Source organism: Rhinolophus hipposideros, assembly GCF_964194185.1.
Source record: "Rhinolophus hipposideros genome assembly, chromosome: 5".
Lineage (NCBI taxonomy): Eukaryota > Metazoa > Chordata > Mammalia > Chiroptera > Rhinolophidae > Rhinolophus > Rhinolophus hipposideros.
In genome coordinates, this window is record NC_138051.1 from 50,009,075 (window position 1) to 50,034,524 (window position 25,450).

The window sequence follows — 25,450 nt, forward strand, 5'->3', positions numbered from 1 at the left end:
AACAATAAAACATTTATTTGAGAATGACTTATCCTAAACTATGGAAGAAGAATTAAATACAGATTTACAGTTTGAAAATAGTGGGGTAAAATTGGCATTTCTGCCTTCTCCTCTAGGAAATCACCCAAAAGAAGAATGTGAAACAGAAATGCAAGCTAGAATACATATGAAACCCTAAGCCACAAATAGATAGAAGGGCTGCCAAAAGCAGTGAAGATCAAACAGGATGTGGGAGGAAACAGAAGGGGATGCCTGTGGATACAAATCCCTGAGAAAGCTGGCACTACTCCAAGATGAGGAGCATGCCTAAGACACAGAGCTGAAATCCTCATGTATCCTAACAGGGATAGGGGTGTGGGGTAATGACAGAAGCATCCATACATTAGTTTGGTAATGAGAAGCAGGGGTGACAGGACTAAAAAAGGACTCATGACAAGCCGTATTTTAAGAAACAGTGTTAGTGAGGAAGAGGATTAGAAAAAGAGTCTGAATGGTGTGAGTCTTACAGCAGCCTATCTCTGTTGGCTGGGTAGAGCTAACAGTTAAGTGGACTTACACTTAACTGAGGGCTCAGGGAAGAGTTCTGCTAGCTTTCGACACAGCTTCAGTATGTTCAACATATGAACCGTTTGCAAATAGATGGCCAAGGAAAAGCACATTCATCAAATATGAGAAATCAAAAATAAACCATCCAGGATCTATATGCAATATTAAAAAAAAAAAAAAGAGGAAAGAAGGAACAAGAAAACAAATGCAGATAAATGCTGCTCAAAGTATTTCCATAAAACAGATGAAAATTTTGACCAAATATTTTGCTATGGATTTAAACAGTTAACAAAGCCATTCATCTATAAAACAAGAGCCCATTTATAAAATAAAATACATGCAGTGTATTTTAAAAGATTTAAAAAGGAAGAGAAAAGTCAATGAAGTCAAAAGCTGGTTCTTTGAAAAAAATCAGTAAAATTGATAAGCCCCTAGCCAGCCTAACAAAGGAAAAAAGAGAGAGGATACAAATTATTAATTTCAGAAATGAAATAGGAGACATCACTACAGATCCCAGAAAAGGCCTTTCAGGTTTCAGAATAAGATTGACACAATTGTCAACACAGACATATCCTAATACAATTGCTGACCTTTGAAGACAAAGAAAAATCCTTTGGACAATCAGACAAAAAGGATGAGTCATCTATGAAGGGTTAAAACAAAAGAAGCTGGTATCAGACTTCTCTACAACAATGTGCAAATCTAGAAGACGGGAGAAATTGCCTTTAAAATCCTCAAGGAAAGAAAGTGTGACCCAAGAAAATTTATATTAACCAAATTGTTCTTCAAATATAAAGGCAACAAATAACTTTAAATATTCATGAACTCTAGAAATATTGGGAAAATATTTGCAATTTATATTACAAAGTGCCAATATTTTTAATCTATAGGGAATCTTATTTTTTTAACTATAAACACAGCAAACAAATGCTAACAGTTTTGAAAACTCAGACAACATGGAGAAGTTTCTTGAAATAATATACAGAGGGTACCAAAAAATATATACACATTTTAAGAAAGGAAAAAACTGTATTAAAATTGTAATACTCAATACATACTGATAACAAAAGATGAATACAAGTTATGCATATACATTTTTTTGGCACCCTGGTATATACATACCTTATGAGAAGTGACTGAAGAAGAAATTAAAAGCTTGAATAGTCCTGCAACTATTAAAGATATTGAAGTAGTTGTTTAAAATCTTCCGACAAAGATTAGGTAATATGAGTAGTTATAAGGATATATTTTTCTGCAGATCAGGGGAAAGGTCAGGACTAATATATGTCAATATGTTAGCAGAGAACATGTAAAATAGAAAAACAACTATGCTAAGAATTGTCAATAAATAAATAAATAATTAAAACCTTGAATGTGTGTATCAACAGAAGCTATTGCTGTTCTAAAAGGCCCAACTGGCAACTTTACCAGCCTGAGCTGCTCACATGCTGATGTGCCAGAGTTGTTGTTTGGAGCAGAGGCTGCCCCCCATCAGACCAATCATAAACCACTACTTCTCTCTTCTGCCAGGAAGAAAGAACACCTTTGTAGGTGACATTTATGGAAATGAATGAATTGCGATACAGGAATTAAAGAAATGGAGTGGAAAGGAGACAATTGTAAAGTTATGGGGGTGTGAAGGTACTATTGCCAAAGAGTTCTAGATTTATTTTTTTTCTGAGAAAGGGAAAGGTATGCCCCTTTCCTCATTTCCAGTATATCTACATATATCTTCAAAGCTCATCACCATCTTTATTTTCAGCAGGGCTCATTTATTAGGTATTATTTTTAGGATACAAGATGAAGTTTAGTAGCTGAATTAACAGCAAAAAAGAGCTCAAGCCTCTTTCTACATGTAAATATCTCTTCCTTCAGTAGCAACACTGCAAAAAGTAACCACTTGAACCATCGAACATCCCCCCAAAATTTCAACCACTCCCCTGGATATAAGCCAGAGGCTCATTTGTCCAAATCAAATATCCATCAACTAAATATATTCTCTCATTATGGTCAGCAACTTCAGATTCATTTTGGTCTTAAGTAAATAAAATTGAATAAAAAGAAAACATAATTTAACAACAACAACAAAAGCCTATAGATAAACCCATAACCCTGAAGATAAATGGGCAAAGAATATGAACAGTTTGAATAAGGAAATATAAATGGCTCTAAAACATATATGAAAAGATGTTCAATCTCATTCATAATGAGGAAGGCAAATTAAAATTAAACTGAAATATCATGGTTAACCCATCAAATTAGAAAAGATCATAAAGCTTGGTAACACTCTGCATAAGTGAGAATGTGTTAAAGAAGCATTTTCATATATTACCGATAAGAACATAACCAATATTTATCAAAATTACAAGCAAACATACTCTTAGAATCAATAATTCTACCTCTATGAATTCATCCTATAGATTACTTATATATGTGCAAAATGACCTATGTACAATACAAGTCATTACAGCATTATTTATAAGAGCAAAAGAGTGGTGACAACTTAAATGTTCATCAGTGTGGAGTTGGTCAAATAAATTATGATGCACCCATTCAATGGGACACTATGCTGCTGAAGATAGATGGGGTAAATTTATCATTGATATGGAATTAGTTCCAAGATACAGTTTAGTAAAAAAAAAAAGAAAAGAAAAGAAAAAGAAAAAAGCAAGCTTCAAAGTATGTAGAATGTTATAATTTCTGTAAAAACTCTATGTACACTTGCTTATATGTACACTGAAGAATGTATAAGATATTGGTAATACTAGTTGCCTCTGAGGAGTGGAACTAGGTAGCTGGATAAGGAGTTAAAGAGAACTTATTATTGTATGCTCTTGTACTTTGTAATTTTGAAGCATGAATTCATTACCTATTTATACATATGTACATGTGTATGTACATACGTAATAGAGACATATGCACATAAGAAAGCAATGTGTGATTCTGTTGTTTATGTCTGGTATCTTTTCTTGGGAATCTGTGAATCCTCTTAGTCTTGAGTGGCTGAGGGATGGGTCCTGTGCTGCCTCTTCTTTTGCCAACCCACTTTTGGGTTATTTATTACTTTCTTCTGAGTCTTACCCTAGTTATAGTCCCATGATATCCTGAGTGGTAATAATGCTTCCGTATAGCAAGACTTTTAAGATTTCCAATAATCCTCATGCTTATTCACATGCAAACACTCAAAAATTCATGCTTTACACAGAAGCCTTCATTAAGTTCTAACTGTATCTGGTTTTTAATTGCATTGAACTTGAGGAGGTTTCTTTGTATTTGTTTTAGGGCCTGCCAAGTTAGGAATGTTTTCCCTTTCAGGGATAAGCCATATTTTAATTCTATCACAATGAGACAGAAATTCAGGACTATGAAAAACAGAAACTGGTCAAAAAATGGTTAATATGCCCTTTTGTTTTCTATCAAATCCAATGTCCAAATAATAATTATACTTAGCAATCCTTTTTTCAACTGTTTGCTTGAAGGTGGAAAATGTCCGTTGTCCAAGCAGTCCTGGGCTCTGAGTTTATATGTCTTGCTCATGGCTGGAAGTGGACTACAGAAGGTGTATCAGAAACCTACAGGTAATCCGTGTAGGATAATTCTAGGTTATTGCTCTAGCAATGAGCAATATGAACTATCCTGACTCACTACATTAAAAAAAACAGACAGTCTTTCATGAAGTAGAGATTGTAGACATCTAATAAAATGTATAATCTCCTGATGCCCTGTGAAGCATCCACCAATGGCAAAGTCCCATTTGACTTGTCCATGCTAAGGCCTATTTAATATTACAATAAAAGGAAAGGTCTCCATATAAGCAGATTAGGGAGACAAAATCAAGCAAACCAGGTTTCTAAACAAGGCGACTTTAAGCATAGAATTTGCATGTATTATTCCCTCCGTGCAAACATGCATATAGTGCTCAGTGAATTTCGGCCCACCATGCTTAAAAACAATGGTAATCATATTAGCATCCCCCTTTCTATGGCCGCTACAAGTGGAATTTCAAGCTCCATTTGGAGATTTTCACAGTAATAGTAACTCCCTCTCAACAGTCTGCAATATCCTTTTTCTAAAACGCTACTTGGAACTTTGTAAGGGCAATGATTTCTTTGCCTCTGTGTGGCAAGTTTCTGCTTTATACAATTGTCTGCTTCTTTGTTGACACTTTTCTCTCTCATCTTAGCTTCTGGCTAAAAGAGCAACTTCCAGGTCAAATTTAATTTGATAAAGGATTAAACACTGTAAAGAAGTAATGGAATCTATGTTGTACACTGTGTAACACTATTGAACACCCTCTATTCCACTTGGCTGCAGCGATCTAGGTTTTTGTGATAAAATTGTTTCATGTGTGCTCATGTTCTACGTCATCATCTTTTCTTCAAGTCATATTGTTTTCCCCCTTGATTTAATACTTTTGTCTCTGCATGTCCATGTCTGCATTTATAATGAAAAAATATAACTTACTATTGTCCATTACTGTCTTAAAAATTTACTCAGTCGGGGTGAGATATAATGGGGGGCTGTTCCTCTCACCCTGGATGAACACCTGGGGTCATACATCACTTTTCATGTATGACAGGATGGCTGAAAGAGGGGAGTTGTTAAATTAACTAAACAAGGAGGCCATTAGACTGAGGTGGCGCTAATGCCTTGGTGGTCTATGTAAGCAAATCAAAGTCTAAGCCTGTAAATGTCTCAGGGTTATGAAATCAAAGTGCTCAGGACAATAAGTCACAAACAGCCAACTAGGCTTTACACTATAACTAACCAATAATTTCCTTACTTTTCTTTATAAATGTCTCACCCTAAGCCCCTGAGAGTAGAGTGCTCCTAACTACCTCGGATTTGGCGCTGATTCCAAATGACGTTTGCTCAAATAAACTCTGAAAATAAAAAAATAAAAAATGGAGAGCCGGGAGGCAAGAAGGAGCCTGTACTGAGGGAGCAAATTGAGGGGGATGAGGCAACTGTGTATATCCGTATCCAGAAATAATCATAATTCTTCATTTAATTATGATTATTCACACCTGCTTTTAGTACAAGCCTCCATATACACATGCTATATTAGTTTCCTGTTGCTGCTATAACCACTTATCACAACTTAGTGACTTAAAACAACACGATTTATTGTCTTACAGTTCTGGTAAGAAGTCCGACACAGATCTCGATGGGCTAATCAAGGTATTAGAAGGATATGGTTCTTTCTGGAGGCACTACAGACAAATCTGTTTCCTCACCTTTTCCAGCTGCTAGAAGGTGCCCTGCATTCCTTGGCTCATCCCCAACCCCCAACCCCCAACCTCCATCTTCAAAGCCAATAACATCACATCTCTCTGAACCTACTTCCATCATCACATCTATTTCTCTGACCACAGCTAGGGAAGGTTCTCTGATTTTAAGGACTCATGATTAGATTGGGCCCACCTTGATAATCCAGGCTAATTCCCTATTTCAAAGCCTGTAACTTAATCACATCTGCAAAGAACCTATACCACTCATGTGAGCCAGAATCATCTCTCACCTGTATCTCACCTGGATTTGGAATAGCCTTCTATCTGATCTCCATTGTTTTCATCTTACCCACTATAATTATCCTCACAGCAAAATCGAAAGTTGTGTTTTGCACATTATAAGTTCGAAATACCTGTTAGACAATCAAGAGGATTTCAAGTAGTTGTCCAGTACATAGATGAATCTTCAGTTCTGGAGCTCAGAGAGAGGTCTGGATTGGAGATATAAAATTATGAGACATTACCATATAGATGGCACGAGATATAGATGGACGAGATAATGAAAGGAGGGAGCGTAGCTAGAGAAGAGGCTGAGAACTGAGTCCTAGAGCCTTTCAACAAGAAGCAAATTAGCAAAGACTTCTAGTCTATCAGTGAAAATAGGAGGAAAACTAGGAGCTGTGGCTTTCTGGAAGTCAAGTGAAGAAAATTCTTTTAGGAAAGATAAAATAATCAACTGTGTCAAATGCTGTTGAGAAGTGGAACAATATGAGGCTGAATATGAGGACTGCCAATGGATTTGGCAAGATGGAAATAGTAATCTCAATGAGAGATCTCAACAAAAGCAGTTTCTTCAGAGGAGGAGGAGTAATTACCAACGCCTGATTGGACTGTGTGGGAGCTATGGAAACCATCGCTCAGATCTGCTGCTGCAGGGAGCTTAGTTGACTGGCGGCCCCAGCTGCAGTCCTTATACATGCATCACATATGCAAAACAGGTGAGAAAACTAAAGTTCAAAAAGCTTAAGTGAATCTCCAGGGTTTCCATGATTAGGAAAGAGTAGAACTGAGAGTTAAAATTTTGCTGACTCCCAGTTAAATATTCATTTTGCTACCACACCCTCGGCCTCTAAAAAGGCACAAGAGGTTGGATAGAGGGTAAAAAGAACAGAGTTGGCAGGGGGTGATCTCACCAGGGTTGAGTGTCAGTGTAGGGGGAATTGGAGCTCAGATTAAGGAGCCCAGGTCCATTCAATAGACATAAACAGAGGTAAAAATGAAACAGAATGCCAGGCAAGCTTTTATATAGGCTACCATAAGTAAGCTGTAGTGTGGAAGGGAATCACTCCAGATTCTGAGTTAGCAGGCATGTAGGCATGTGAGAATTCAAAGGTAGCTTTACTGTTCCTGTCATGAGAGACCAAATGGATCCACTCAAATTAAGAATATTAAGAGAGGCGCAGGATGGGGTGGGGAGGTTGTGATAGAGGAAGATGCCTAATTCCTCTTGATATGATGATGTTTGGGATGGGGAAAGAGTCCCCTCTGGACTTAAGGGGACAATATATCATGGCTTAATGAAGAAGTAGAACTGGTGTCATTTCTGTAAGTTATAGAAAGGGGAAGGGTGGAGAAGAGGAGGCTTACATAGTCCCTAGGGATCAGGAAAGAATAGGCCTTTTCCCCCCCTAAATTCCTGATCACACAGTGGTGAATAATACATGTTTCCTGACTTGGTTAAGCTATCGAATGCTTAATTTTTATGTTCTTACCCCATGTCTTCCTTTTGCAAAAATAATTTCTGTTTTTTTCATTATAGGAATAGAAATAACAATAGTTATTTCTCACTTCATGTTACGTGCTTTCCTGTACATAAAAGCCAGCCAATTCTACTAACCCATCTCTCTACTTCCCTTCTTGTCTTCTCCCCTTCTTCTCCTCTCTTCCTGTCCTCCTCTCATTCCCTTACTCTCTGTCTCTGTCTCTGCCTCTGCCTCTCTCTGTCTTTCTTATAAGCTTGTTCTAGAATGTGTTAGCCCCATAGTTTCCTTTGTAACCCTCTCTTCCTCATGAGCAGAGGATCAGTCATCAAGGATGTATAGTAGAGGGAGAGAGAGAAACATTTCAAGATTCACCAAAAAAGAGCAATTCCATATTGATGGTTATACACAGGAAAGAGTGGAGAGGAAGCTAAATTGTGCAACCTAGAAGTCTACAGCTTTGCCTGAAATTTCATTGGTGCTCCATCTTTCAGAACCTTGGGCATGACATATGAAGGATGATCAAGAGAGAAGAGCCAAAATAAATGAAATATATTTGTATGTGCCAATAAGTATCCTTTAGTTCAGATTGTTCACTAACCATTTAAATATTTTCTCTCTTCTCGATCTCATATCTGCTTACCAAATATAATTGAAGCCCCCTTACCCTTTGAACAGAAGAAATCTTCTAGTTATATATGCAACCCCTACCCTTTGACACTGTATTTAGCTACTGAATTCATCTTAGGCTTCTTCTTCTGTAGATTTTATGCAATTTACATCCATTGCCTTAATTTGTTCAGTATTGAATCAGTCATTTTCCATTCAACTCCCTTGTGCTGTATGGATAAGCTCCTTCATAGAGGAGCTGATGCTCCATCCTATACAAGGGCAGAGTATTATTTATCTCTGTGATCTTTCACAGAAGAGAATCCCCCCAAAATGTGATGGATGGATAGATGGATGAGTGGATGAATAGATGACTGAATTACTTTCCATTTATCCTCCATTCTCCACTTGATGCCTTACCTCAAATGATCCCTCTTTCATGAAGCCATTCTTCAGTTTATCCTCCACATACCCACTCTCATTTATTTGAACACTTTGTTTCCTAAGACACTTATCCCATCCTGTATTTTTGTTTTACCATCCTGTGTTTTGTGTTTGTTTTAGTTTTCCATAGTGTGGGATTTTTGTCTCATCTTTATATCTCCTGTGGTACCTAGCACAGAGCTTACACACAATGGATGATCAATAAATATTTTTAATGTAATTTTATATAGAGTAATTTGATTTTTGTAATCTCCTTGGTATTATTGTCCTCATTTTATTGATTAAGAAACTGAGGTTTAGAGAAGTTAATGACGATCACCCAGCTGACCACAGTCACCCAATTGGCCAAAAAGCTGATCAGCAGGAGGCCACAGGGCTAGGAAAGGAGAATCAGCTTTTACCAGCACCATTTCCTGACTCAGTATGCATTAAACAGATCTGCTTTTAAACAGCCTTTAAAAGAAACATGCTGGGTCATAAAAACGAAAACCTTCTGCATGTAGGAAGAGAGGAAGGTCTTTAAATACATTTTCCTGCTTTGATCTTTCCTTTAGTAGGGCATATGTCATATTTTCCTTTTAACCAGTGTACATCCATCACCATACACCATCTTACCCAGATGTCTTATGTGTCTAAAATCTGTTCTTATTTTTTAATGTCATCATTGCCCACCTGGTCTAGGCCTCCATTGTGTAATTCTTGCCTTAGAATTACACAATTGCTGAGATGCTTTAATTGCTCTTTCCACCACATGAGTCCCTCTACCTTCCAGTCAATTCTCCACAATACTAATAAAACTTTCAAAAATACCATTGTTTCCATACTGCCACTACCACCCCCAATATTTTTTAATGGCTGTCCTCTGATTTCAGAATAAGATCAAACTCTTCAGGCTGAAATTTGATCTGCTCACAGCCTTGTCACCAACCTCATTTCCAGTCTTTTCTTGTACTACTTGTCAAAGCTCAGATTCTCCACACGACACCTGTGCTCCCTCCCCTTAGTCATGTCATTTCTACTTAAAATGTCTTCTCCTTTCTCCACCTTTCATCAAAATGCTACACTGTCTTCAAAGAACAGCTCAAATGCGAAGTCCATTCTGAAGTTTTAGCATATTCATCATCCTTCGCTAATCATTCTTTCTTCTTCATTACTGTAGCATTGTCTGTATGCCATTTGATGATCTTTCAAGGCACATATGCTCACTGATAAATTTTTAAGTCACCCAAACTGAAACTCTATATCCATTAATAATTCTCCATCCTCTCCTTAGCCACTGTCTTTTTTTTTATTTTTAATCTTTTATGATTATGACGTGCACTATGGTTGAGAAACCCTGATTTGTAGGTTCGTACACCCATCCTCTGCTCTAGACTGATGTATCACTGAGGCTTAGAAATCATTGTTGACCGCACTGCACCCAAGGTGGTGGCATTCGGTGGTATTTGGGGAGCCAGCTTTCCTACATTTTCAGTGGGGCAGTTGACTGTGTACCTGGAGCCTCACATTTCTGAAGTTACCCAGATGTCTGTCTGTCTCTCTCTCTCTCTCTCCCCCCCTTTCTCTCCCTTCCTACTCGAGCCTCCCTCCCTCTCATTTTTGGTGTTCATAGCAATGAGGGACTTAAGCTCCATTTTCAAGCTCACTCTCTGGGTCTTTTCCCCTATTTCTCAGCGTTTGGTACCCAAAATGTTTAGCCTTGCTTTTTGCAAAAACAATGTCTGGGTTTGCATCGTCATGGTCACCCTCCCCAGTACATTCCTTCCTGAAGAAATGGACGAAGCTGTTTGTTTGTTTGTTGTTTGTTTATTTATTTCTATGTCATTCATTGACCACAGGGTGTCAAGTGGCCGTTAGAAACTTAAAGAAACTGTATGAGGCTGAGTATTTGAGAAGGCACTACATTTTTGATAGTGGGAAAAGTGATGAACAAATCTTTAGCTTTCTATTTCAGGATAATGAACTAATTCTTATTTTTTTTAACTGCTGAATTATTTAGAATGCCTGATTTTATTCAATGCTTTTCTATTATAATATATAAGGATGTGGGTGAGAAGAAATATAGAGGTGGTGAAATAGACTTATTTAAAATTTTGAAAGTATAATGCTGAAGTTGTAAGCCTACTTTCACTCATGTTTGAAATTAAGACAACACCATATGTGAAGGGAGAGTAGAGAACAAAAAGAAGTGATGAATAAGGTGGCATTATTTGGACATTTTATCATTCATTTACTTGTTATGCTGTCTGTACTAAGTACTAAAAGAGTTCCAAAAATGAAAATGCATGGTCCTACATTCCAGGAGCTTATTATCTAGTATAAAAGACAAAAATAAGAAGCTAACAAAGTAAAATTAAATCCAAAGAAAGAGTGATATGAGAAAAGTAGGAATCAAGAGAAAAAGGGAGATCCACTGCAATTGTGTGAAACCAGGAAAGCCGTGGTGGTAGAAACAAAATTTGAGCAATGTCTCTGATGGCAGGGAATGTTGTAGGAATGTCATTACTATAGGAAGATCTGGCCAAAGTTCTGGAATAGTGTTAATAAAAGGATAGAGTCAGGCTAGGATACAGTTACCTGGGTGAAATGGCTGGACACAAACATAGACTGGGGTCTTTTCTCACAAGACTGTGGGAACCATTAATGTTTCTATCTAGAGAGTGTCATAATTAAGTTGTGTTTCAGGTAGGTGAATTTGACCACCATGTGTTGCTTGAATTGGAATAGGGAAGATTAGAGGCAGGGATAATGTAACATTAGACTGCCTTTTAAAGTTTACACCCTTACTCTAACATGAATGACAGCTTGACAGAGTAGAAAAATCATTGGACTTGAAGTCTAAAGGCATTCTCTGGCTGTGTCTCGTACTAGCTGTGACCTTGGGCATGTTACTTAATATCTGTACCCTCAGTTTCTTTTTGTATTAAGTGAAATTAATACCTATCTTATAGAATTGCTTTGGTAAATGATATAAGCCCCAGAACACAATGCCTTGTACATAATACGTGCTCAATAAATGTTTGTTTCCCTCCTTTTCTGACTAATTCAGATTTTAAATTTGTTAATATTGCTTGAGTTAGTGAACACCCACATGGTTCATTTCAGTATTTTAGATGATGCTAAAGTCTATGACACAGAAGGCAATATTCCATCACATTTGCATTTGGAATAATAAAATTACAATCAGAAAATTAACAGGTACTTTGGGTTCTCAACACAGTCTGAGTTTATCCCACATTCATTTAAGCAATATTTATTGAGCCCCTGCATGGGTCTGTAACTGTGCGAGGAGATTCCAAAGTAGATACAACTCAGTCCTGCTCTGGAGAAGTTCAAAGTCAAGTATCAGAGACATACCAATACACAGAAAATCTAACAAGTTTACGGTAAGTGCTAGAAGTTTATACAAAGTGTTATGGGAACACAAAAGAATGCATAACTATCTGAGTTTGCAAAAGTAATTGAAAGATTCACAAGGAAGCAATCCTTTTAGATAAGTCTTGGAGTGTTGTAGTTTATCTGCTATACAGGTGGAGGAAGAACTACAAGCCAGGGGAAATAGTGTGTAAAAATATAAAGAAGAGAGGGGTTGAATTTGGCTGCATTTAACTGAAAATAAGAATGACAGTGGTTTAACCAAAGTTGGGATTTATTTTTTTCCCCTCATACTAGGAAATCTAGCAGTTGCTGGCATTGATTTCGTGACTCAAGGATGTCAGGTTCTAGGTTTCTGAGATTATTTTGCCCTATACTCCAAAGGAAGTTGGGAAATAAATGTTTTTCATTTATATATTTATTTATTTATGTATGTATGTATGTATTTATTTATTAATTCTTAAGCTGGACACAGAATTACCCCTAACGAAACCAAAATTCTGTTAAAAAGGAAGAAAGGGGGGATATATTTGTTGTAGGCAACTAATGGTCTTTTCTATGGCATGTTTACGGGATGGCAAATAGTCCGTGTAGCTGGAAGATGACATTTCAGAGAGGACTGATAGATTGGAGATACAAGCAGAACTGGACAGAAGGAAGAACTAAAAGTTCACCTGTGCAATTTATTTTTATGGGAAAATATATCCAAAGTTACATGATGGGATATCAGAAACATGTGCAGCTGTTCTTTATTCCCATCACATTTTGGCCAGTCAATTAATCAGAAACCTCCCAAATTCTACAAATGCAGCCAGGGGCAGGGTTCCAGCAGGAAATACTACTTGTTTTGCATAGGTTGTCTAAAATCCATTATTCTTTCATGCCTTGTTAATGATAAATCTTTCCAATTGCCAATATTTCTTTTTCTTTTGTCCTTCTATTCCTTTCTATTTTTGCTTAGAATTTACACCAGTGTGTGGCCATTTCTTCTCACTCTTAATGAGTCTTCAGCAAGATTCCATATCTCTAACTGAAAGGCAGGCATAATCATATCTAGGCTCCAGGATTTCTGAGATTTAATTTTGTTTCTATATTTCTCAAATTTCCATCATTCTGTCACATTGCACGACTCCTCACTCCCTCATCCTGGAGTTCCAACAGTTGTCTTTTAGCATACCTCCCTCCTCCCTCTGGACTCCTCCCTTCTTTGGGTACTTATCCTCTCTTGCATAAGGAAAGGTCAGGAAGGTAGTTACCTGGAGAGTTCAATTCTTTCTAATGGCTGACTAAACCCCTCCTGCTGCCAAATCAATCTTATATCCTATATTGTTAATATAGATAAAGCATTTTCATCATTTTTTTCTGAGCTCAAAAGTAATACCTGTGTATTTGTAAAAAAATATTTGAAAAACACAGATCAACCAAAAAAAGAAATGGGACTCATCCATAATCCTGCCATCCCCAAATACCCACTATTAACATGGGTATTGTTGGTATGTTTTTTCTTTTCAGTCTTCGTGTTACGCAAATGGACAATTTTTGATGGAATCACTGTGTACATACTGCTTTGAACTTGTTTTAGTTAATAATGCACCATAATAGGCTTTCTTTTCTAGTCATTTTTAACAATTTAATTTTAATCTTATTTAAAGCATATAGTTTTTAAATCAAATAGTATTAACAAAATTTTCAATGAAAAATCATCAGCCCCCTGCCTGACCCCTCCCCATACTAATTTTCATTCCCCAGGGTCAAACACTTGTACCGGCCTAATTGCTTCTCCTGGAATGGATCTGTGTATTTCTAAATAATATGTCTTTAAGATTCTTTATGGGTTTTAAATTTTAGATGTTGAAAATGTCTCCTATAATGGAAGACCAGGACTTAGAACTCATGAACTCTTCCCTCAACGTACACACACATTTCCCTCCTCTTGGGAGTTATCATTGAGTGTTTATATTAAAATGATATTAATAATGTGAATGTACTTAATGCAACTGAACTGTATACTTATTTAGTTAAAATGGTACGTTTTATGTTAGTGTGTTGTACCACAAATTTAGAAAAACACACAAGCTGCAAAAAATAAATGATATGAACACTGTTCATAACTAGTCATTTAATACACTATACTGCATTTCATTTCTAGTACAACTTTCATTTTTTTTCTAGAGTCAGTAATTGCCTGTGTTTTCTTTCCTATTTGCTTAGCTTTTTTGGAACTGATCCCAAGCCTTCCAATAGAACTATAAAACCTAAATCAGTAGAGACAAGTACATCCGATTTGTTTCTGATTTTTGGTTTTTGGTTTTTTTACAATACCCGTTTTGGAGTCCTTCATAATCTTGATCCTATCAGACCTGGAAGCTAAATCTAGCTTTGTTTCTATCCTGAAAAGTCCTTTAACCTCTTTCCTATCTCGGATGTCTTGTTTCCTGCATCCCAATACTTTTTTCTTGCTTTATGGCCTCATTAATGAAGCATACTTGAGTAACTTCCAGAAAAACTTTGCATGAAAGATAAAGTTTTTGTGTTTATGAGTGACTGAAAATTGCTTTATTATAAATTACATTCACTTGATTGGTTGTTTGGCTAGGTAAAGAATTGGACATTGCAAATAATTTTCCCTCAGAATTTTGAAAGCCTTTCTCCATTGTTTTTAGCTTCCAGGACTGTTGTTTACATAGCTGCCATTCAGAGTCTTAAAACTTTGTATGTTATTTGGTTTCTCTATTTCTGTGCGTGCGTGTGTGTGTGTGTGTGTGTGTGTGTGTGTGTGTGTGTGTTTCTCTCTCTTTAAAATCTTCTCTTTATACCCCGGAATTGGAAATTCCACAATGGTATGACTTGGTTTGGTATAGGACTTGTTTCATTCAGTGTGCTGCTCACTTACTATACTCTTCAGTTTGGAAACTTGTATCCTTTTGTTCTGGGTAAATTTTGTTTTTCTGTGATCATTTCCCTCCTACATTTTGGGCTGTTTTGTTGGACTTCTATTATTCAGATGTTGGCTCTCTTGGACTAATAATCTTACCTTCTTTTCTTTCCTCTTTTCCATCTCTTGTCTTTTTGTATTGTTTTCTGGGAAACTTCCTCAACTTTATCTTCCCACTCTTCTATTGAATTTGTCCATGGTTATTTATTATCCATGAAAATTCCTTTGCTTTCCTTTCCTTTCCTTCCTTTCTTTTTTGATTTTTTTTTTTTTTTTTAATAAAAGGGAATTCTTTGTGTGTCATGGAAACTGAAGCTATTAAAGACGGGTTTTTGTAGTGTTTTTTCTTCTCTAGGTGTTGTTTCTTCTTTTCTTTCTTCCTTCCCCCCCCACACCCCCCAGTTTCTTTGCTTCGGTCTCTTTGTTGGAAGCATTCCTCAAATATCTGATAATCTTCTCTGTTCATATTTAAGGAATCACTTAAAAACTGATTTGGTTAGAAGCTCTGTGTACCTGTGTGAAGCTTGCTAATTGATGAGTTATCTGCTATAGAATAAGCAGGCCCAAAAATCTAACTGCAAGTACTTTCTCTTATACTGATCAGTTTTGTTAAAGGAGAATCCTCCATTCTCTTGTTTCGGGGATATTGACCTGACCACCAGTCTAGTAGCCTTACACATATATATACTTTGTATTATTTTTCACAGCTGAGATCATGCTATTCATGTTTTCTAAAATGTGTTTTTCATCTAACAATATATTTATCTTCCCATGTCTGTGTGCATAGGAATACACAGGAATATAAAATGGATGCCTAAGATTTCATATTATCTATAAGCCATAATTTACTTAAATTGTTTCTAATTGATGGGCATTTGGGTATTTTTTTCTATAGCAATATTGCAATTGTCTTTTTCTTTCTATTACTTGTGCAAAAATAACTGTACAATAAGTTTTTAGAAGTGGAAGGGTTGAATCAAAGCATGTAAATATTTAAAGTTTTTATCAGTATTGCCAAATTACTCTCTAAGAAGGTTATACCAATTCATACTACCACCAATGGTAAGATAAGTAAGAGTGCCTACTTACTTATATTCTTGACAATTCTGGGTGTTGTCAAATGTTTTCAACTTTGCCATTTTAACAGGATTTTAAAAATTATATCTAGTCCCAGTTACAACATACATTTCTTTAATAATTAGTGAGGTTGAATAACTTTTACTGTTTTTATTAGCCATTTGCATTTATCTTAATATAAACTTTGTCTTTAAAATCTTTTCACAGTTTTCTATTGGGTTATTAGTCCTTTCATTATTGAATTGTTTGATTTTTCTATACATTGAAATTAGGCCTCTGTGTGTTACTTACTTTGTTTAACTTTTGTTTTCACTTTCTAGTTTTATATTTTTTCTGAATAGAAATTTTAAATTTATATATATTTTTTAGTTTATGGCTTGGGTTTTAGGTGATTCTTTGAAAAGCCTTCCTTACTCTAAGATGTTAAAAAAAAGTTCACTACGTTTTATCAAGTGTTTCATATTGGCTTTTATTATATTTATATTTTATTATATTTATATTTTATTACATTATATTTTTATTATATGTTATATAACATATATATTATATATGTTATATATGTTATATTTAAACAATAGAGTATTGTTTAAATAAAGTATTATATATATATCATATAATATATAACATATATATTATATAACATATAACATATAACATATGATATATATAACATATATATAACATATGATATATATAATAATACTTTATTTAAACAATACTCTATTATTACACATTTATGTTGTTTTCCATTTTCTGAAGGCTACATCCTCTTGTTTTATCCTGACTCCTGAGAAACTGAAGAACAATAGGTGAATGTATTGTCTATGGAGGCTGTACATAAATATGTAAAAGTTTTTCTTATCTGGTTTCAATAATCCCAACTGCTTTAAGCACATTTCATTTCATTTTGTGGTTCATTTTTGTTACTCTCCTCTCAAATCCTCCCTGCCATTTCACATGTACATTAAAATGCCAGTAGCCAAACTTGGCATGATATTTTAAGGGTGTGACCAATTCTAAGTTTAGCAGAGGGATACTTTCCTAGCTCTTGGATGTCATAGACCTATTAATATATTTCACTATCACAGTTAGCTTTATAAAAACAGCCACACTATATTGCTGACTCATTCTCAGCTGGTGGTCCCAAGCTATCCAATTCATAAAACTAGAAATAATGTCTAATGTGTTAGATGAAAGAAAAAAGATTTAAAAAGATCCTGGAATTTTGGATCACTGGGCCAAAAGATGAAACTTATCAGGAAGAAATGAAAAGTTTTGCATGTAATGTAAAAAAAAAAAAAATGACCTGAGTACAAGAGAGGGGTGATTTCACTTAACATTTAAGCACTGAAATATTTTAGTTTACTGTAAATTTAATATCTGCAACAATGTGAAACAGCTGTCAACAAGTTTAATGCATTTTTGACAGGAAAAATATTGATGTTTGACTGTTCACAGGCTCTATACTGTATCCTTCAGTCAAGGAAAGTTCTTTCTTGGCCCGGTCAGTGCCCTGATCATTTTAAGAAATTAGTAGAGTGGGTAAAAGGAAAGAGGTTTGATTGAGCTATTGGAAAAGTTGGAGAGACGCTGAGGATGAAAGGAGGGATTAATAAAGGCAAAGTGAATAAGTGCTGCTTATGAGAGAGAGTTTGGGAAGTTTATAAAAGAGAGAAAAGAGAAATTGGGTTAACTATTGTGTTGTTAGCAAGGGAGACTTTTAGAAGAGAAGTTTTAAAGGAAGTGTCATGTGTTATGCATATCATGTCACTTTGTGGGTGTTCTGAAAGACTTAAGTAAAATTTAAACATTTTTCCAATTATTTTTGGATGTCTGAAATGTGTGTCTTTGGATGGAACTTTGAGCTGAGAAACAGCCACAGAATATCTGGACTGTATACAGTTTATAAAATCTTATGTCACATCAACAGAACTCCAGTGTTCATAATGATAAAGATGACAGTCATGTTATTTGGTCATCTTAGCCCTGGGTACCACATTTTTACAAGGTGTACATAGTTTGCTTGGTCTGCTACAACTATACTACAGACTGGATGGCTTAAACAAAAGAAATTTAATTTCTCACAATTCTGAGGTCTAAAAGGCCAAGATCCAGAGGTTGACAAGACTGTTTTTCTCTGAGGCATTGCTCTTTCGTTTGTAGTTGACCATCTTCTTCCAATGTCTTCACATGGTCCCCCCTCTGGACGTGTCTGTATGTGTGGTGTCTTCTCTTCTTATAAGGACCCCAGTCATATTTGATTAAGGCTCGGCATAATGACCTCATTTTAATTTAATTACATCCTTAAGACCCTATCTCCAAAAAGGAACCCTCATACATGGTGGAAATGTAAATTGGTACAGCCATTATGGAAAACAGCATGGAGGTTCCTCAAAAAATTAACAATAGAATTACCATATGACCCAGCAATCCCTCTCCTGAGTATCTACCCCAAAAATCTGAAAACATTTATGCATAAAGATATATGTACTCCGATGTTCATTGCACCATTATTTATGGTGGCCAAGACATGGAAACAATCAGAGTATTCTTTGATAGATGATTGGGTAAAGAAGATGTGGTATACATACACAATGGAATACTACTCTGCCTAAGAAAAGATGAAATACTGCCATTTGTGACAACATGGAGGGATCTTGAAATTATCATGCAAATGAAATAAGTCAGACAGAAAAAGCCGAGAACCATATAACTTCACTCATATGTGGGATATAAAACTGAAAGCAACAAAGGAACAAGACAAACAAACAAAGAAATGAAAACTCATAGACACAGACAACAGTTTTATGGTTACCAAAGGATAAGGTGGCTGTGGGGATGGTAGAATTGGGTAAAGGGGGTCAAATATATGGTGATGGAAGGAGAACTAAATCTGGGTGGTGAGCACACAATGTGATATACAGATGATGTACTACAGAATTGTACACTTGAAACCTGTGTAATTTTACTAACCATTGTCACCCCAATAAATACAATTTTTTTAAAAAGACCCTGTCTCCAAATATAGTCATATTTTGGGTAGTGGGGGTTAGGACTTCAACAAGGACACACAATTCAGACCATAGCACAAAGCAACTGACAAATTCAATCCTTACTCTCATTTTCAGATTCCTTTGAATTTTATTGCTGGTCTTTCAAGACTCTTACCCAAGTTCTTGTAATCTATGAACCACCAGGATAGTCTCAACTTTTTCATAAAATTATTGTTAAAAGTAGTGAATTCAATTGTCACCCCAATAAAATTAATTAAAAAAAAATAAAAATAAAAAAAAAATAATAAAAGTAGTGAATTCACCTGGATGATATCAATGCACATTCTTTCTATTCCACTCAAAAGTATTTAGAATCTGTTAGTTTCTTAGATATGTGCAAAATGCTATGTAAGTTGGTCCTTTGAAAATTTTATACACACACACACACACACACACACACACACACACAGAATTTCCTTTTCTGCAAAATGAAGCAAGTGGAACAGATAACCTGTAAGGTCTCTTACAGTCCTAAAATCCTACAATTCTGGTTCAAGAAAAATAAAAGTATAATATGTTGTTAAATATAATTTTTAAATATTTGTGTTATAAATAATAGGCACGCAGGAAAGGCAGAGATCATATTAGGAATTGTTAAAGTTTTTCTTAGAATTGAAATATCTTGGATGAAAATCCTTTAAATAGGATTGCTATCTTAGAGTTAGGCCTTCAGAATCATAAGAACTCATACTGATGGCAATTAAGGCTCCCAGTTTCATATTGTTTCTATAACCAGTGTTGTCTCTTGTAGTTTTATATGCTTCAAAACTGGTTCAGGAGAATTGACCATGTACAGTCATGCCCTGCTGTACATTTCATATCTCTTTAAAGTTGCATGGAAAAATACATTATATTTCCCATTTCCTTTACTTATATTTTATTTTATTTTATTGTTGCAGAAATAGTAACATTTAATCAGCATTAACTGATTATCCATGTATTTCGGCATAGAAGAATAGATAGTAAACTTCTCCAGTACACAGATAAATATCTGAGTTTGACAGTGTTTTACACATTATATTTGTTCTCATTTCCCAAGCTCATGTAGAAATCTATTCATATACTTTTCAGAAAGCCAGGATTACACAGTAGATCTGCCAATCCCTAAAATTAGTTTTTAAAAATACCTTGTACAAGTCAGAAAATACGGCTCATCTCTTTGAAGGCTGAAGACAGGCTAATATTTTACTTCTCTTTAAAAAAAAACAAGATAAGGGCCAACTATCAGGCAAAAGTTGTGAAAATGTAGCAATAATACTTAGGGGTTGCTTTCTACAGTAAATTATTATACTTTGAGAGACTTTCATATGCTACTGAGGCTCCTTTCTGACATCAAGTTAAAATCACTTTCGTGTGAATAATTTTTAAATAAAACATTTTCTGAGGGTGGAAAAGAGCCATATTGGATTTTATCTTGTTATTAAATTCACAAGGTGCTTTGTATCAAGAAGGTGGGTATTGTGCCAGCATTATTAACATATTCTACTTAGAAAAATGACATTGGTATTCATATGAAAACAGATGTTGGTCTAAAGTTAAATGCCTTCACTAGTTTCAAGATGTGTACATGAAATTACAGAAATTAATTATAGTTCAAGCCAGGACTTGACTGCTGTAACGGGAATGTCTGCGTTATCTACTGCTGCATAACAAGCCACCCCAAAATTTAATGGCTTAAAATAAAGCATGGTACACTTTTTCTGTAAAGGACCAAATAGTAGATATTTTTAGACTTTGTAGATCATACAATCTCTGTCACAAATACTCAGCTCAGATTTTTTACCTCAAAAGCAACCATAGATAATATGTAAACAAATGATACGGCTATGTTCCAAAAATCTTTATTGACAAAGAAGCAGTAAGCCAGATTTGTCTCACAGGTCATAGTTTGTTGACTCCTACTATATTAAGGCTCATAATTCAATGGGTTTGTATTTGGACAGGACTCTCAGTGAAGGTGACTTGTCTCTGCTCTCCATGGGTGGTTGGGTTGACACATGTTTGTGGTCTATTGGCAAATTGTCTAGGGGCAGAATAGTCCTGAATGGTCTCACTCATATGTCTGGCTGTTGAATGTGGCTCTTGGCTGGCACCTCAGCTTGCCTCCACATGCCTCTGTAGGAGGCTAGCTAGCGTTTCTCACATGGCAGCTGCTTCCAGCAGAGCTAAAGCAGAAGCATCAAGGCTTCTCTGAGGCCTCAGGCAGGAAGCCACTCAATATCACTTCATCATATTCTCCAGGTCAGTCAAAAGGCTGGCCCAGATTCAATAGACTCTACCTCTGATGGGAAGAGGTGCATAGAATTAGTGGCCATTATAAATTCACTAGAGAAAGTAAACTCTGTCAAAACAGAGTACTATCAGTTCCTGTAAGACTTTTATCAACTGTCTTACTTTGAAAAACTTGTTAAAACCTCATGCGTTGTGGTCACAATTCTCACCGTAAATTACATAGCCACAACTTTAATCAAGAAATAAGAATCAAAATTTTCATTCAAATTATTTTGAAATTTTTGTGAAAAGAAAGCACCTATAAAAATAAAAGGAATTGTTTAAAGAGTAGGAGTGAATTGATCTCATTTTTATTTTTAATAGGCTACTTGGTCAAAAGGATCATTTGAAAAGGAGATAGTGAGGGAGAATGTGGAAGGTAGTGAACAGGGATGGCTAGAATTTTGATCCTTGAAGTGAAGAGATTATTGCTTTTGAAACTCCCCCTCAATGGGTCTTCCGTTATATTTGATTAATGTAAAGCCAAGCTTCTCTGTAAAATTATACTTTTTAACTCTCCAATTAAAAAATATTTTGTTGAGAGGTTCTTTGTCCCATTCTTCACCAAATTTTACCCACTAAAATTAGCATTAATTGTTAATTAATTAGCATTAATTGTTTTAATTTTACCCACTAAAATTAGCATTAATTGTTAATTAGCATTGTTTTTTCTCAATTTATTATTATTATTATGATTTTCAAATAATGATTTTCTAAAATTCCATCATTCCTTCTACATTTACTAGTTATAAAAAATCTCCTTTCCTCCTCCTTACCTCCTTTCCTCCTTCCCTTCCTTTCTTTCTTCCTTCCTACCTTCCTTCCTTTCTTTTTTTCATCAATATGGATTCATGAATTCCTATTTTATTCAATTTTATAATTCATATTATTGTTACCTACTTTGAAGACCAGATTGTCCCAGATTTGGCTAGCGGGAGCCTCTTGAAGCTGGTTTTTCTCTTCTTTTAACATCCTTATAATTTTTAAATGTTTCTTTACTTTTTGACACAAGATGTTCCAGGCTCATCTTGTATATTCCCTGCCTCCACTCTACCTTGTTCCTTTTAATGAATAATGGAATTTAGAAACCAAGATCTGGATGCTACATGTGCTCATTGCTTTTGGGATATTGCTGTTTCAAGGCTGTCACAGTAGACAGAGCTAGGGAATGTAGGTATATACACATGTTTACATATATTTACAACTATATTTATCTATCTATCCGTCTAAATACACACGCACCTATTGAAATCCATGAGTTTGCTGATGTTGCCCATCCAAAAACACAGGGTTCATTCTAGTTTTCTCATTTGTACTTACCTTTTCTGACAATGAGAATCTAAGCAACAATTATCCTCAATACACATCTGACCCTTGAACAACATGAGTTTGAACTGTGCAAGTCCACTTATATATGGATTTTTTTCAATAAATGTACAGTTGGTCCTCCATATCTCTGGGTTTCACATCCATGGATTCAACCAACTGTGGATCAAAAACAGTATATTCAATCTACGGTTGGGAATCCGCTGGTGCACAGGTCTGACTGTTTGCATTGTTCTACTCCATTTTATATAAAGGACTTGAGCATCTGCTCATTTTGGTATACTCAGGGGTCCTGGAACTAATCTCCCATGGATACCAAGGGACTGGAGTTAAGTTTTGGGGGAATCAAAAGTTATACACAGATTTTCAACTGTGCAATAGGTGGGTGCCCATACACCCCACATGGTTCAAGGGCCAGCCATATTCTCATATTTGTTCAATAACCCTGTACGGAACTACTTTCCCTGTGTCGCTGCTGCCCCACCATGTGAACTCTCCCCTCATTCCACTCCCACTCTGACACCTTGTTCCAGGCTGCCATGTCCCCACGTGGATACCCTCTGGTGCTGCTCAGGCTCCAATACTGTATGCCAGCCCACCACAACCACTGTTCATCCCTCTGCCCCTAGTTGCCCATACAGACTTTTGGGCAAATCTTGAAGGAAGGAAATAATGAGTGAGTGCAGTTTCTTGATTTTTTTTCCCTGTTATTTGGTTTAGGGCCTATATAAAATATATTTGCATAACTGCAGTACAAACTTCAAGAACAGTTATTGTGTTCTATAATAACTAACATACAAATAACTAATTATTATCACAACACAAGCATTACCAGTGACGTAGATATTGCATTATTGTTATCACTGGTTAATCTACAGCATTCGTTTTGTTAATTCTGTTGTTTGGATGCGATGGTGTTTAGACTTCCAGATAAAAGATCTGCCACTGTAATTGTCTTCGTATTTCTTATCTCCTTGTACTAGACATTTTAATCAATAGTGACCATGACTACATCCCTTCTGAAAAAGCAGCCTATTAAATTCTGTTAATATCCCATAGCTGCAATCCTTACAGAAGCCAAAGCTGATTAGACAGTGGCCCAAAGGCCACCAACCTATGATTTGACCAGAATAGGGTTCTTCCTATAACAGATGCTCTTGGTTCCTGCCTAGATCCCCTCCACACTCCCTGATCCACACTATCCTGACACCATCCTGCTATGAGCACCTACCACTTTCTACCGAAGACAAATGGAGCAGACTGGATGTTACATGCGTTAAGCCCCCTGGAATCAGCCCTAAGTCAATGACAGATGGGAGTTAAAGGACAAATACCCAACTTCTTTGCCTCTGAACTGGGATAATTCTGAGGACTATTCTACACTGTCTCCCAGAGTTCCCCCTTGGAAAAATTGCCCATAGCAGTAACCTGCTCAGTAATAAATCCATCCTCTGCACTGCGTAAGCAGAGGCTGGCAGAGCTGCAAGCGAATCTAGGGGATCCTGGTGAGGCAGCACAACAGGAAGCAAAGCCCAGGGAAGCAGAAAGGAGAAAACAGTATTTTAGTCCAAGTTCTAGATCAGTCAGCCGGGGCACTTGTAAAGACTCAGCACTTGTAAAGACTGAGAAAACTAAAGCATTTGCAAATTACCTTAGACAGATGGCAAGGTACGGACAACTAAGTGGGAAGGTCACAGAACAAGTTTCACTAGAAATCCTTAGGAAAGCAAGTCAACAAACAAAAAAGGAAACCACAGTTGAATTCAACAGAAGAAAAGTGATGGACTCTGATGAAGATGATGATTATTGAATTTAAGAGGCTTAGACACTGGAACTTAATGGAACAATTCCCAACTTTAGTCAACTTCCTATTTCTTAATTCATGACGTTCTGTCCCTACCTCCAAGAAGTTATATACCCTACAACTGGTCCATCACAATCCCCTAAATTCTGGAGGGCTTGCATATATGATCTAAGCCAGATCAAACAACTACCCTTGGATTTTATAAATGGACGATGGGGAGAGAAACTTTTTTCATCTCCTGAGTTTGCCAAGCTGTGGTAACATAAGCTTGAATTTTTTATGCCTACCCCTGACACCTCATTCCCACCAATCCACAAGAAGGAAAGTCCAACTTTAGTAGAAGTGGTTGAGAGAAACACATAGGGAAATGAGCGAGAGAGAGAGAGATTTTAACAAGAATTTTCTGGGTCTCCAGAATCCTACAAGCTAGCCTCACCTTGTAACACTCCACCATAGCAGAGCATCAGTAGAGGGTTCTGATTCTGTGTCTCCCCTTGCCCTGTGTGCTAGATGTTTGGGAGCCTGCAGCAGGGCCACTGTGCTCCAGGGGATTCTTTAATAGAGATTAGGGTGTATCCAGTGGAAGGGGATTTCAGAAAGAAAAGAGAAGATCCATAAATAATGCATAAAGGGAAGATTATGGGAGGAATGTTCATACTTCTTTGTAGGGATGAGATGGAATGGAAAGCTATACTAGTCCCCTCCTTAAGCATGGTTTCACTTTCCGTGTTTTCAAAAAGTAACCCACTGTCAGCCTCGGTCTGAATATATTAAATGGAAAATTTCCAAAATCAACAATTCCAAAGTTTTACATTGTGCATCATTCTGAATAATGTGATGAACACTCAGGCCATCCTGTTCCATCCTGACTGGGAATTGAATCATCCCTTGGTTCAGCACATCACAACACTGTGTACGGCACCCATCTATTAAGTCACTTAGCCCTCTCGGTTATAAGATCAACTGTTGGGATATCTCAGTGCTTGTGTTCAAGTAACTCTTATATTACTTAATAATGG

General features: G+C 36.2%; 1 pseudogene across 1 annotated transcript in view; it reads left to right on the top strand.

The window, feature by feature from the left end:
* LOC308497881 (programmed cell death protein 5-like) overlaps positions 1–24,437 on the top strand; it is a 49,179-nt pseudogene extending 24,742 nt beyond the window's left edge. The window contains exon 2 of the transcript in view: positions 24,021–24,437. The product of the transcript in view is annotated as a programmed cell death protein 5-like (transcript). The remainder of the gene's footprint in view (positions 1–24,020) is intronic.
* The last annotated feature ends 1,013 nt before the right edge of the window (positions 24,438–25,450 follow it).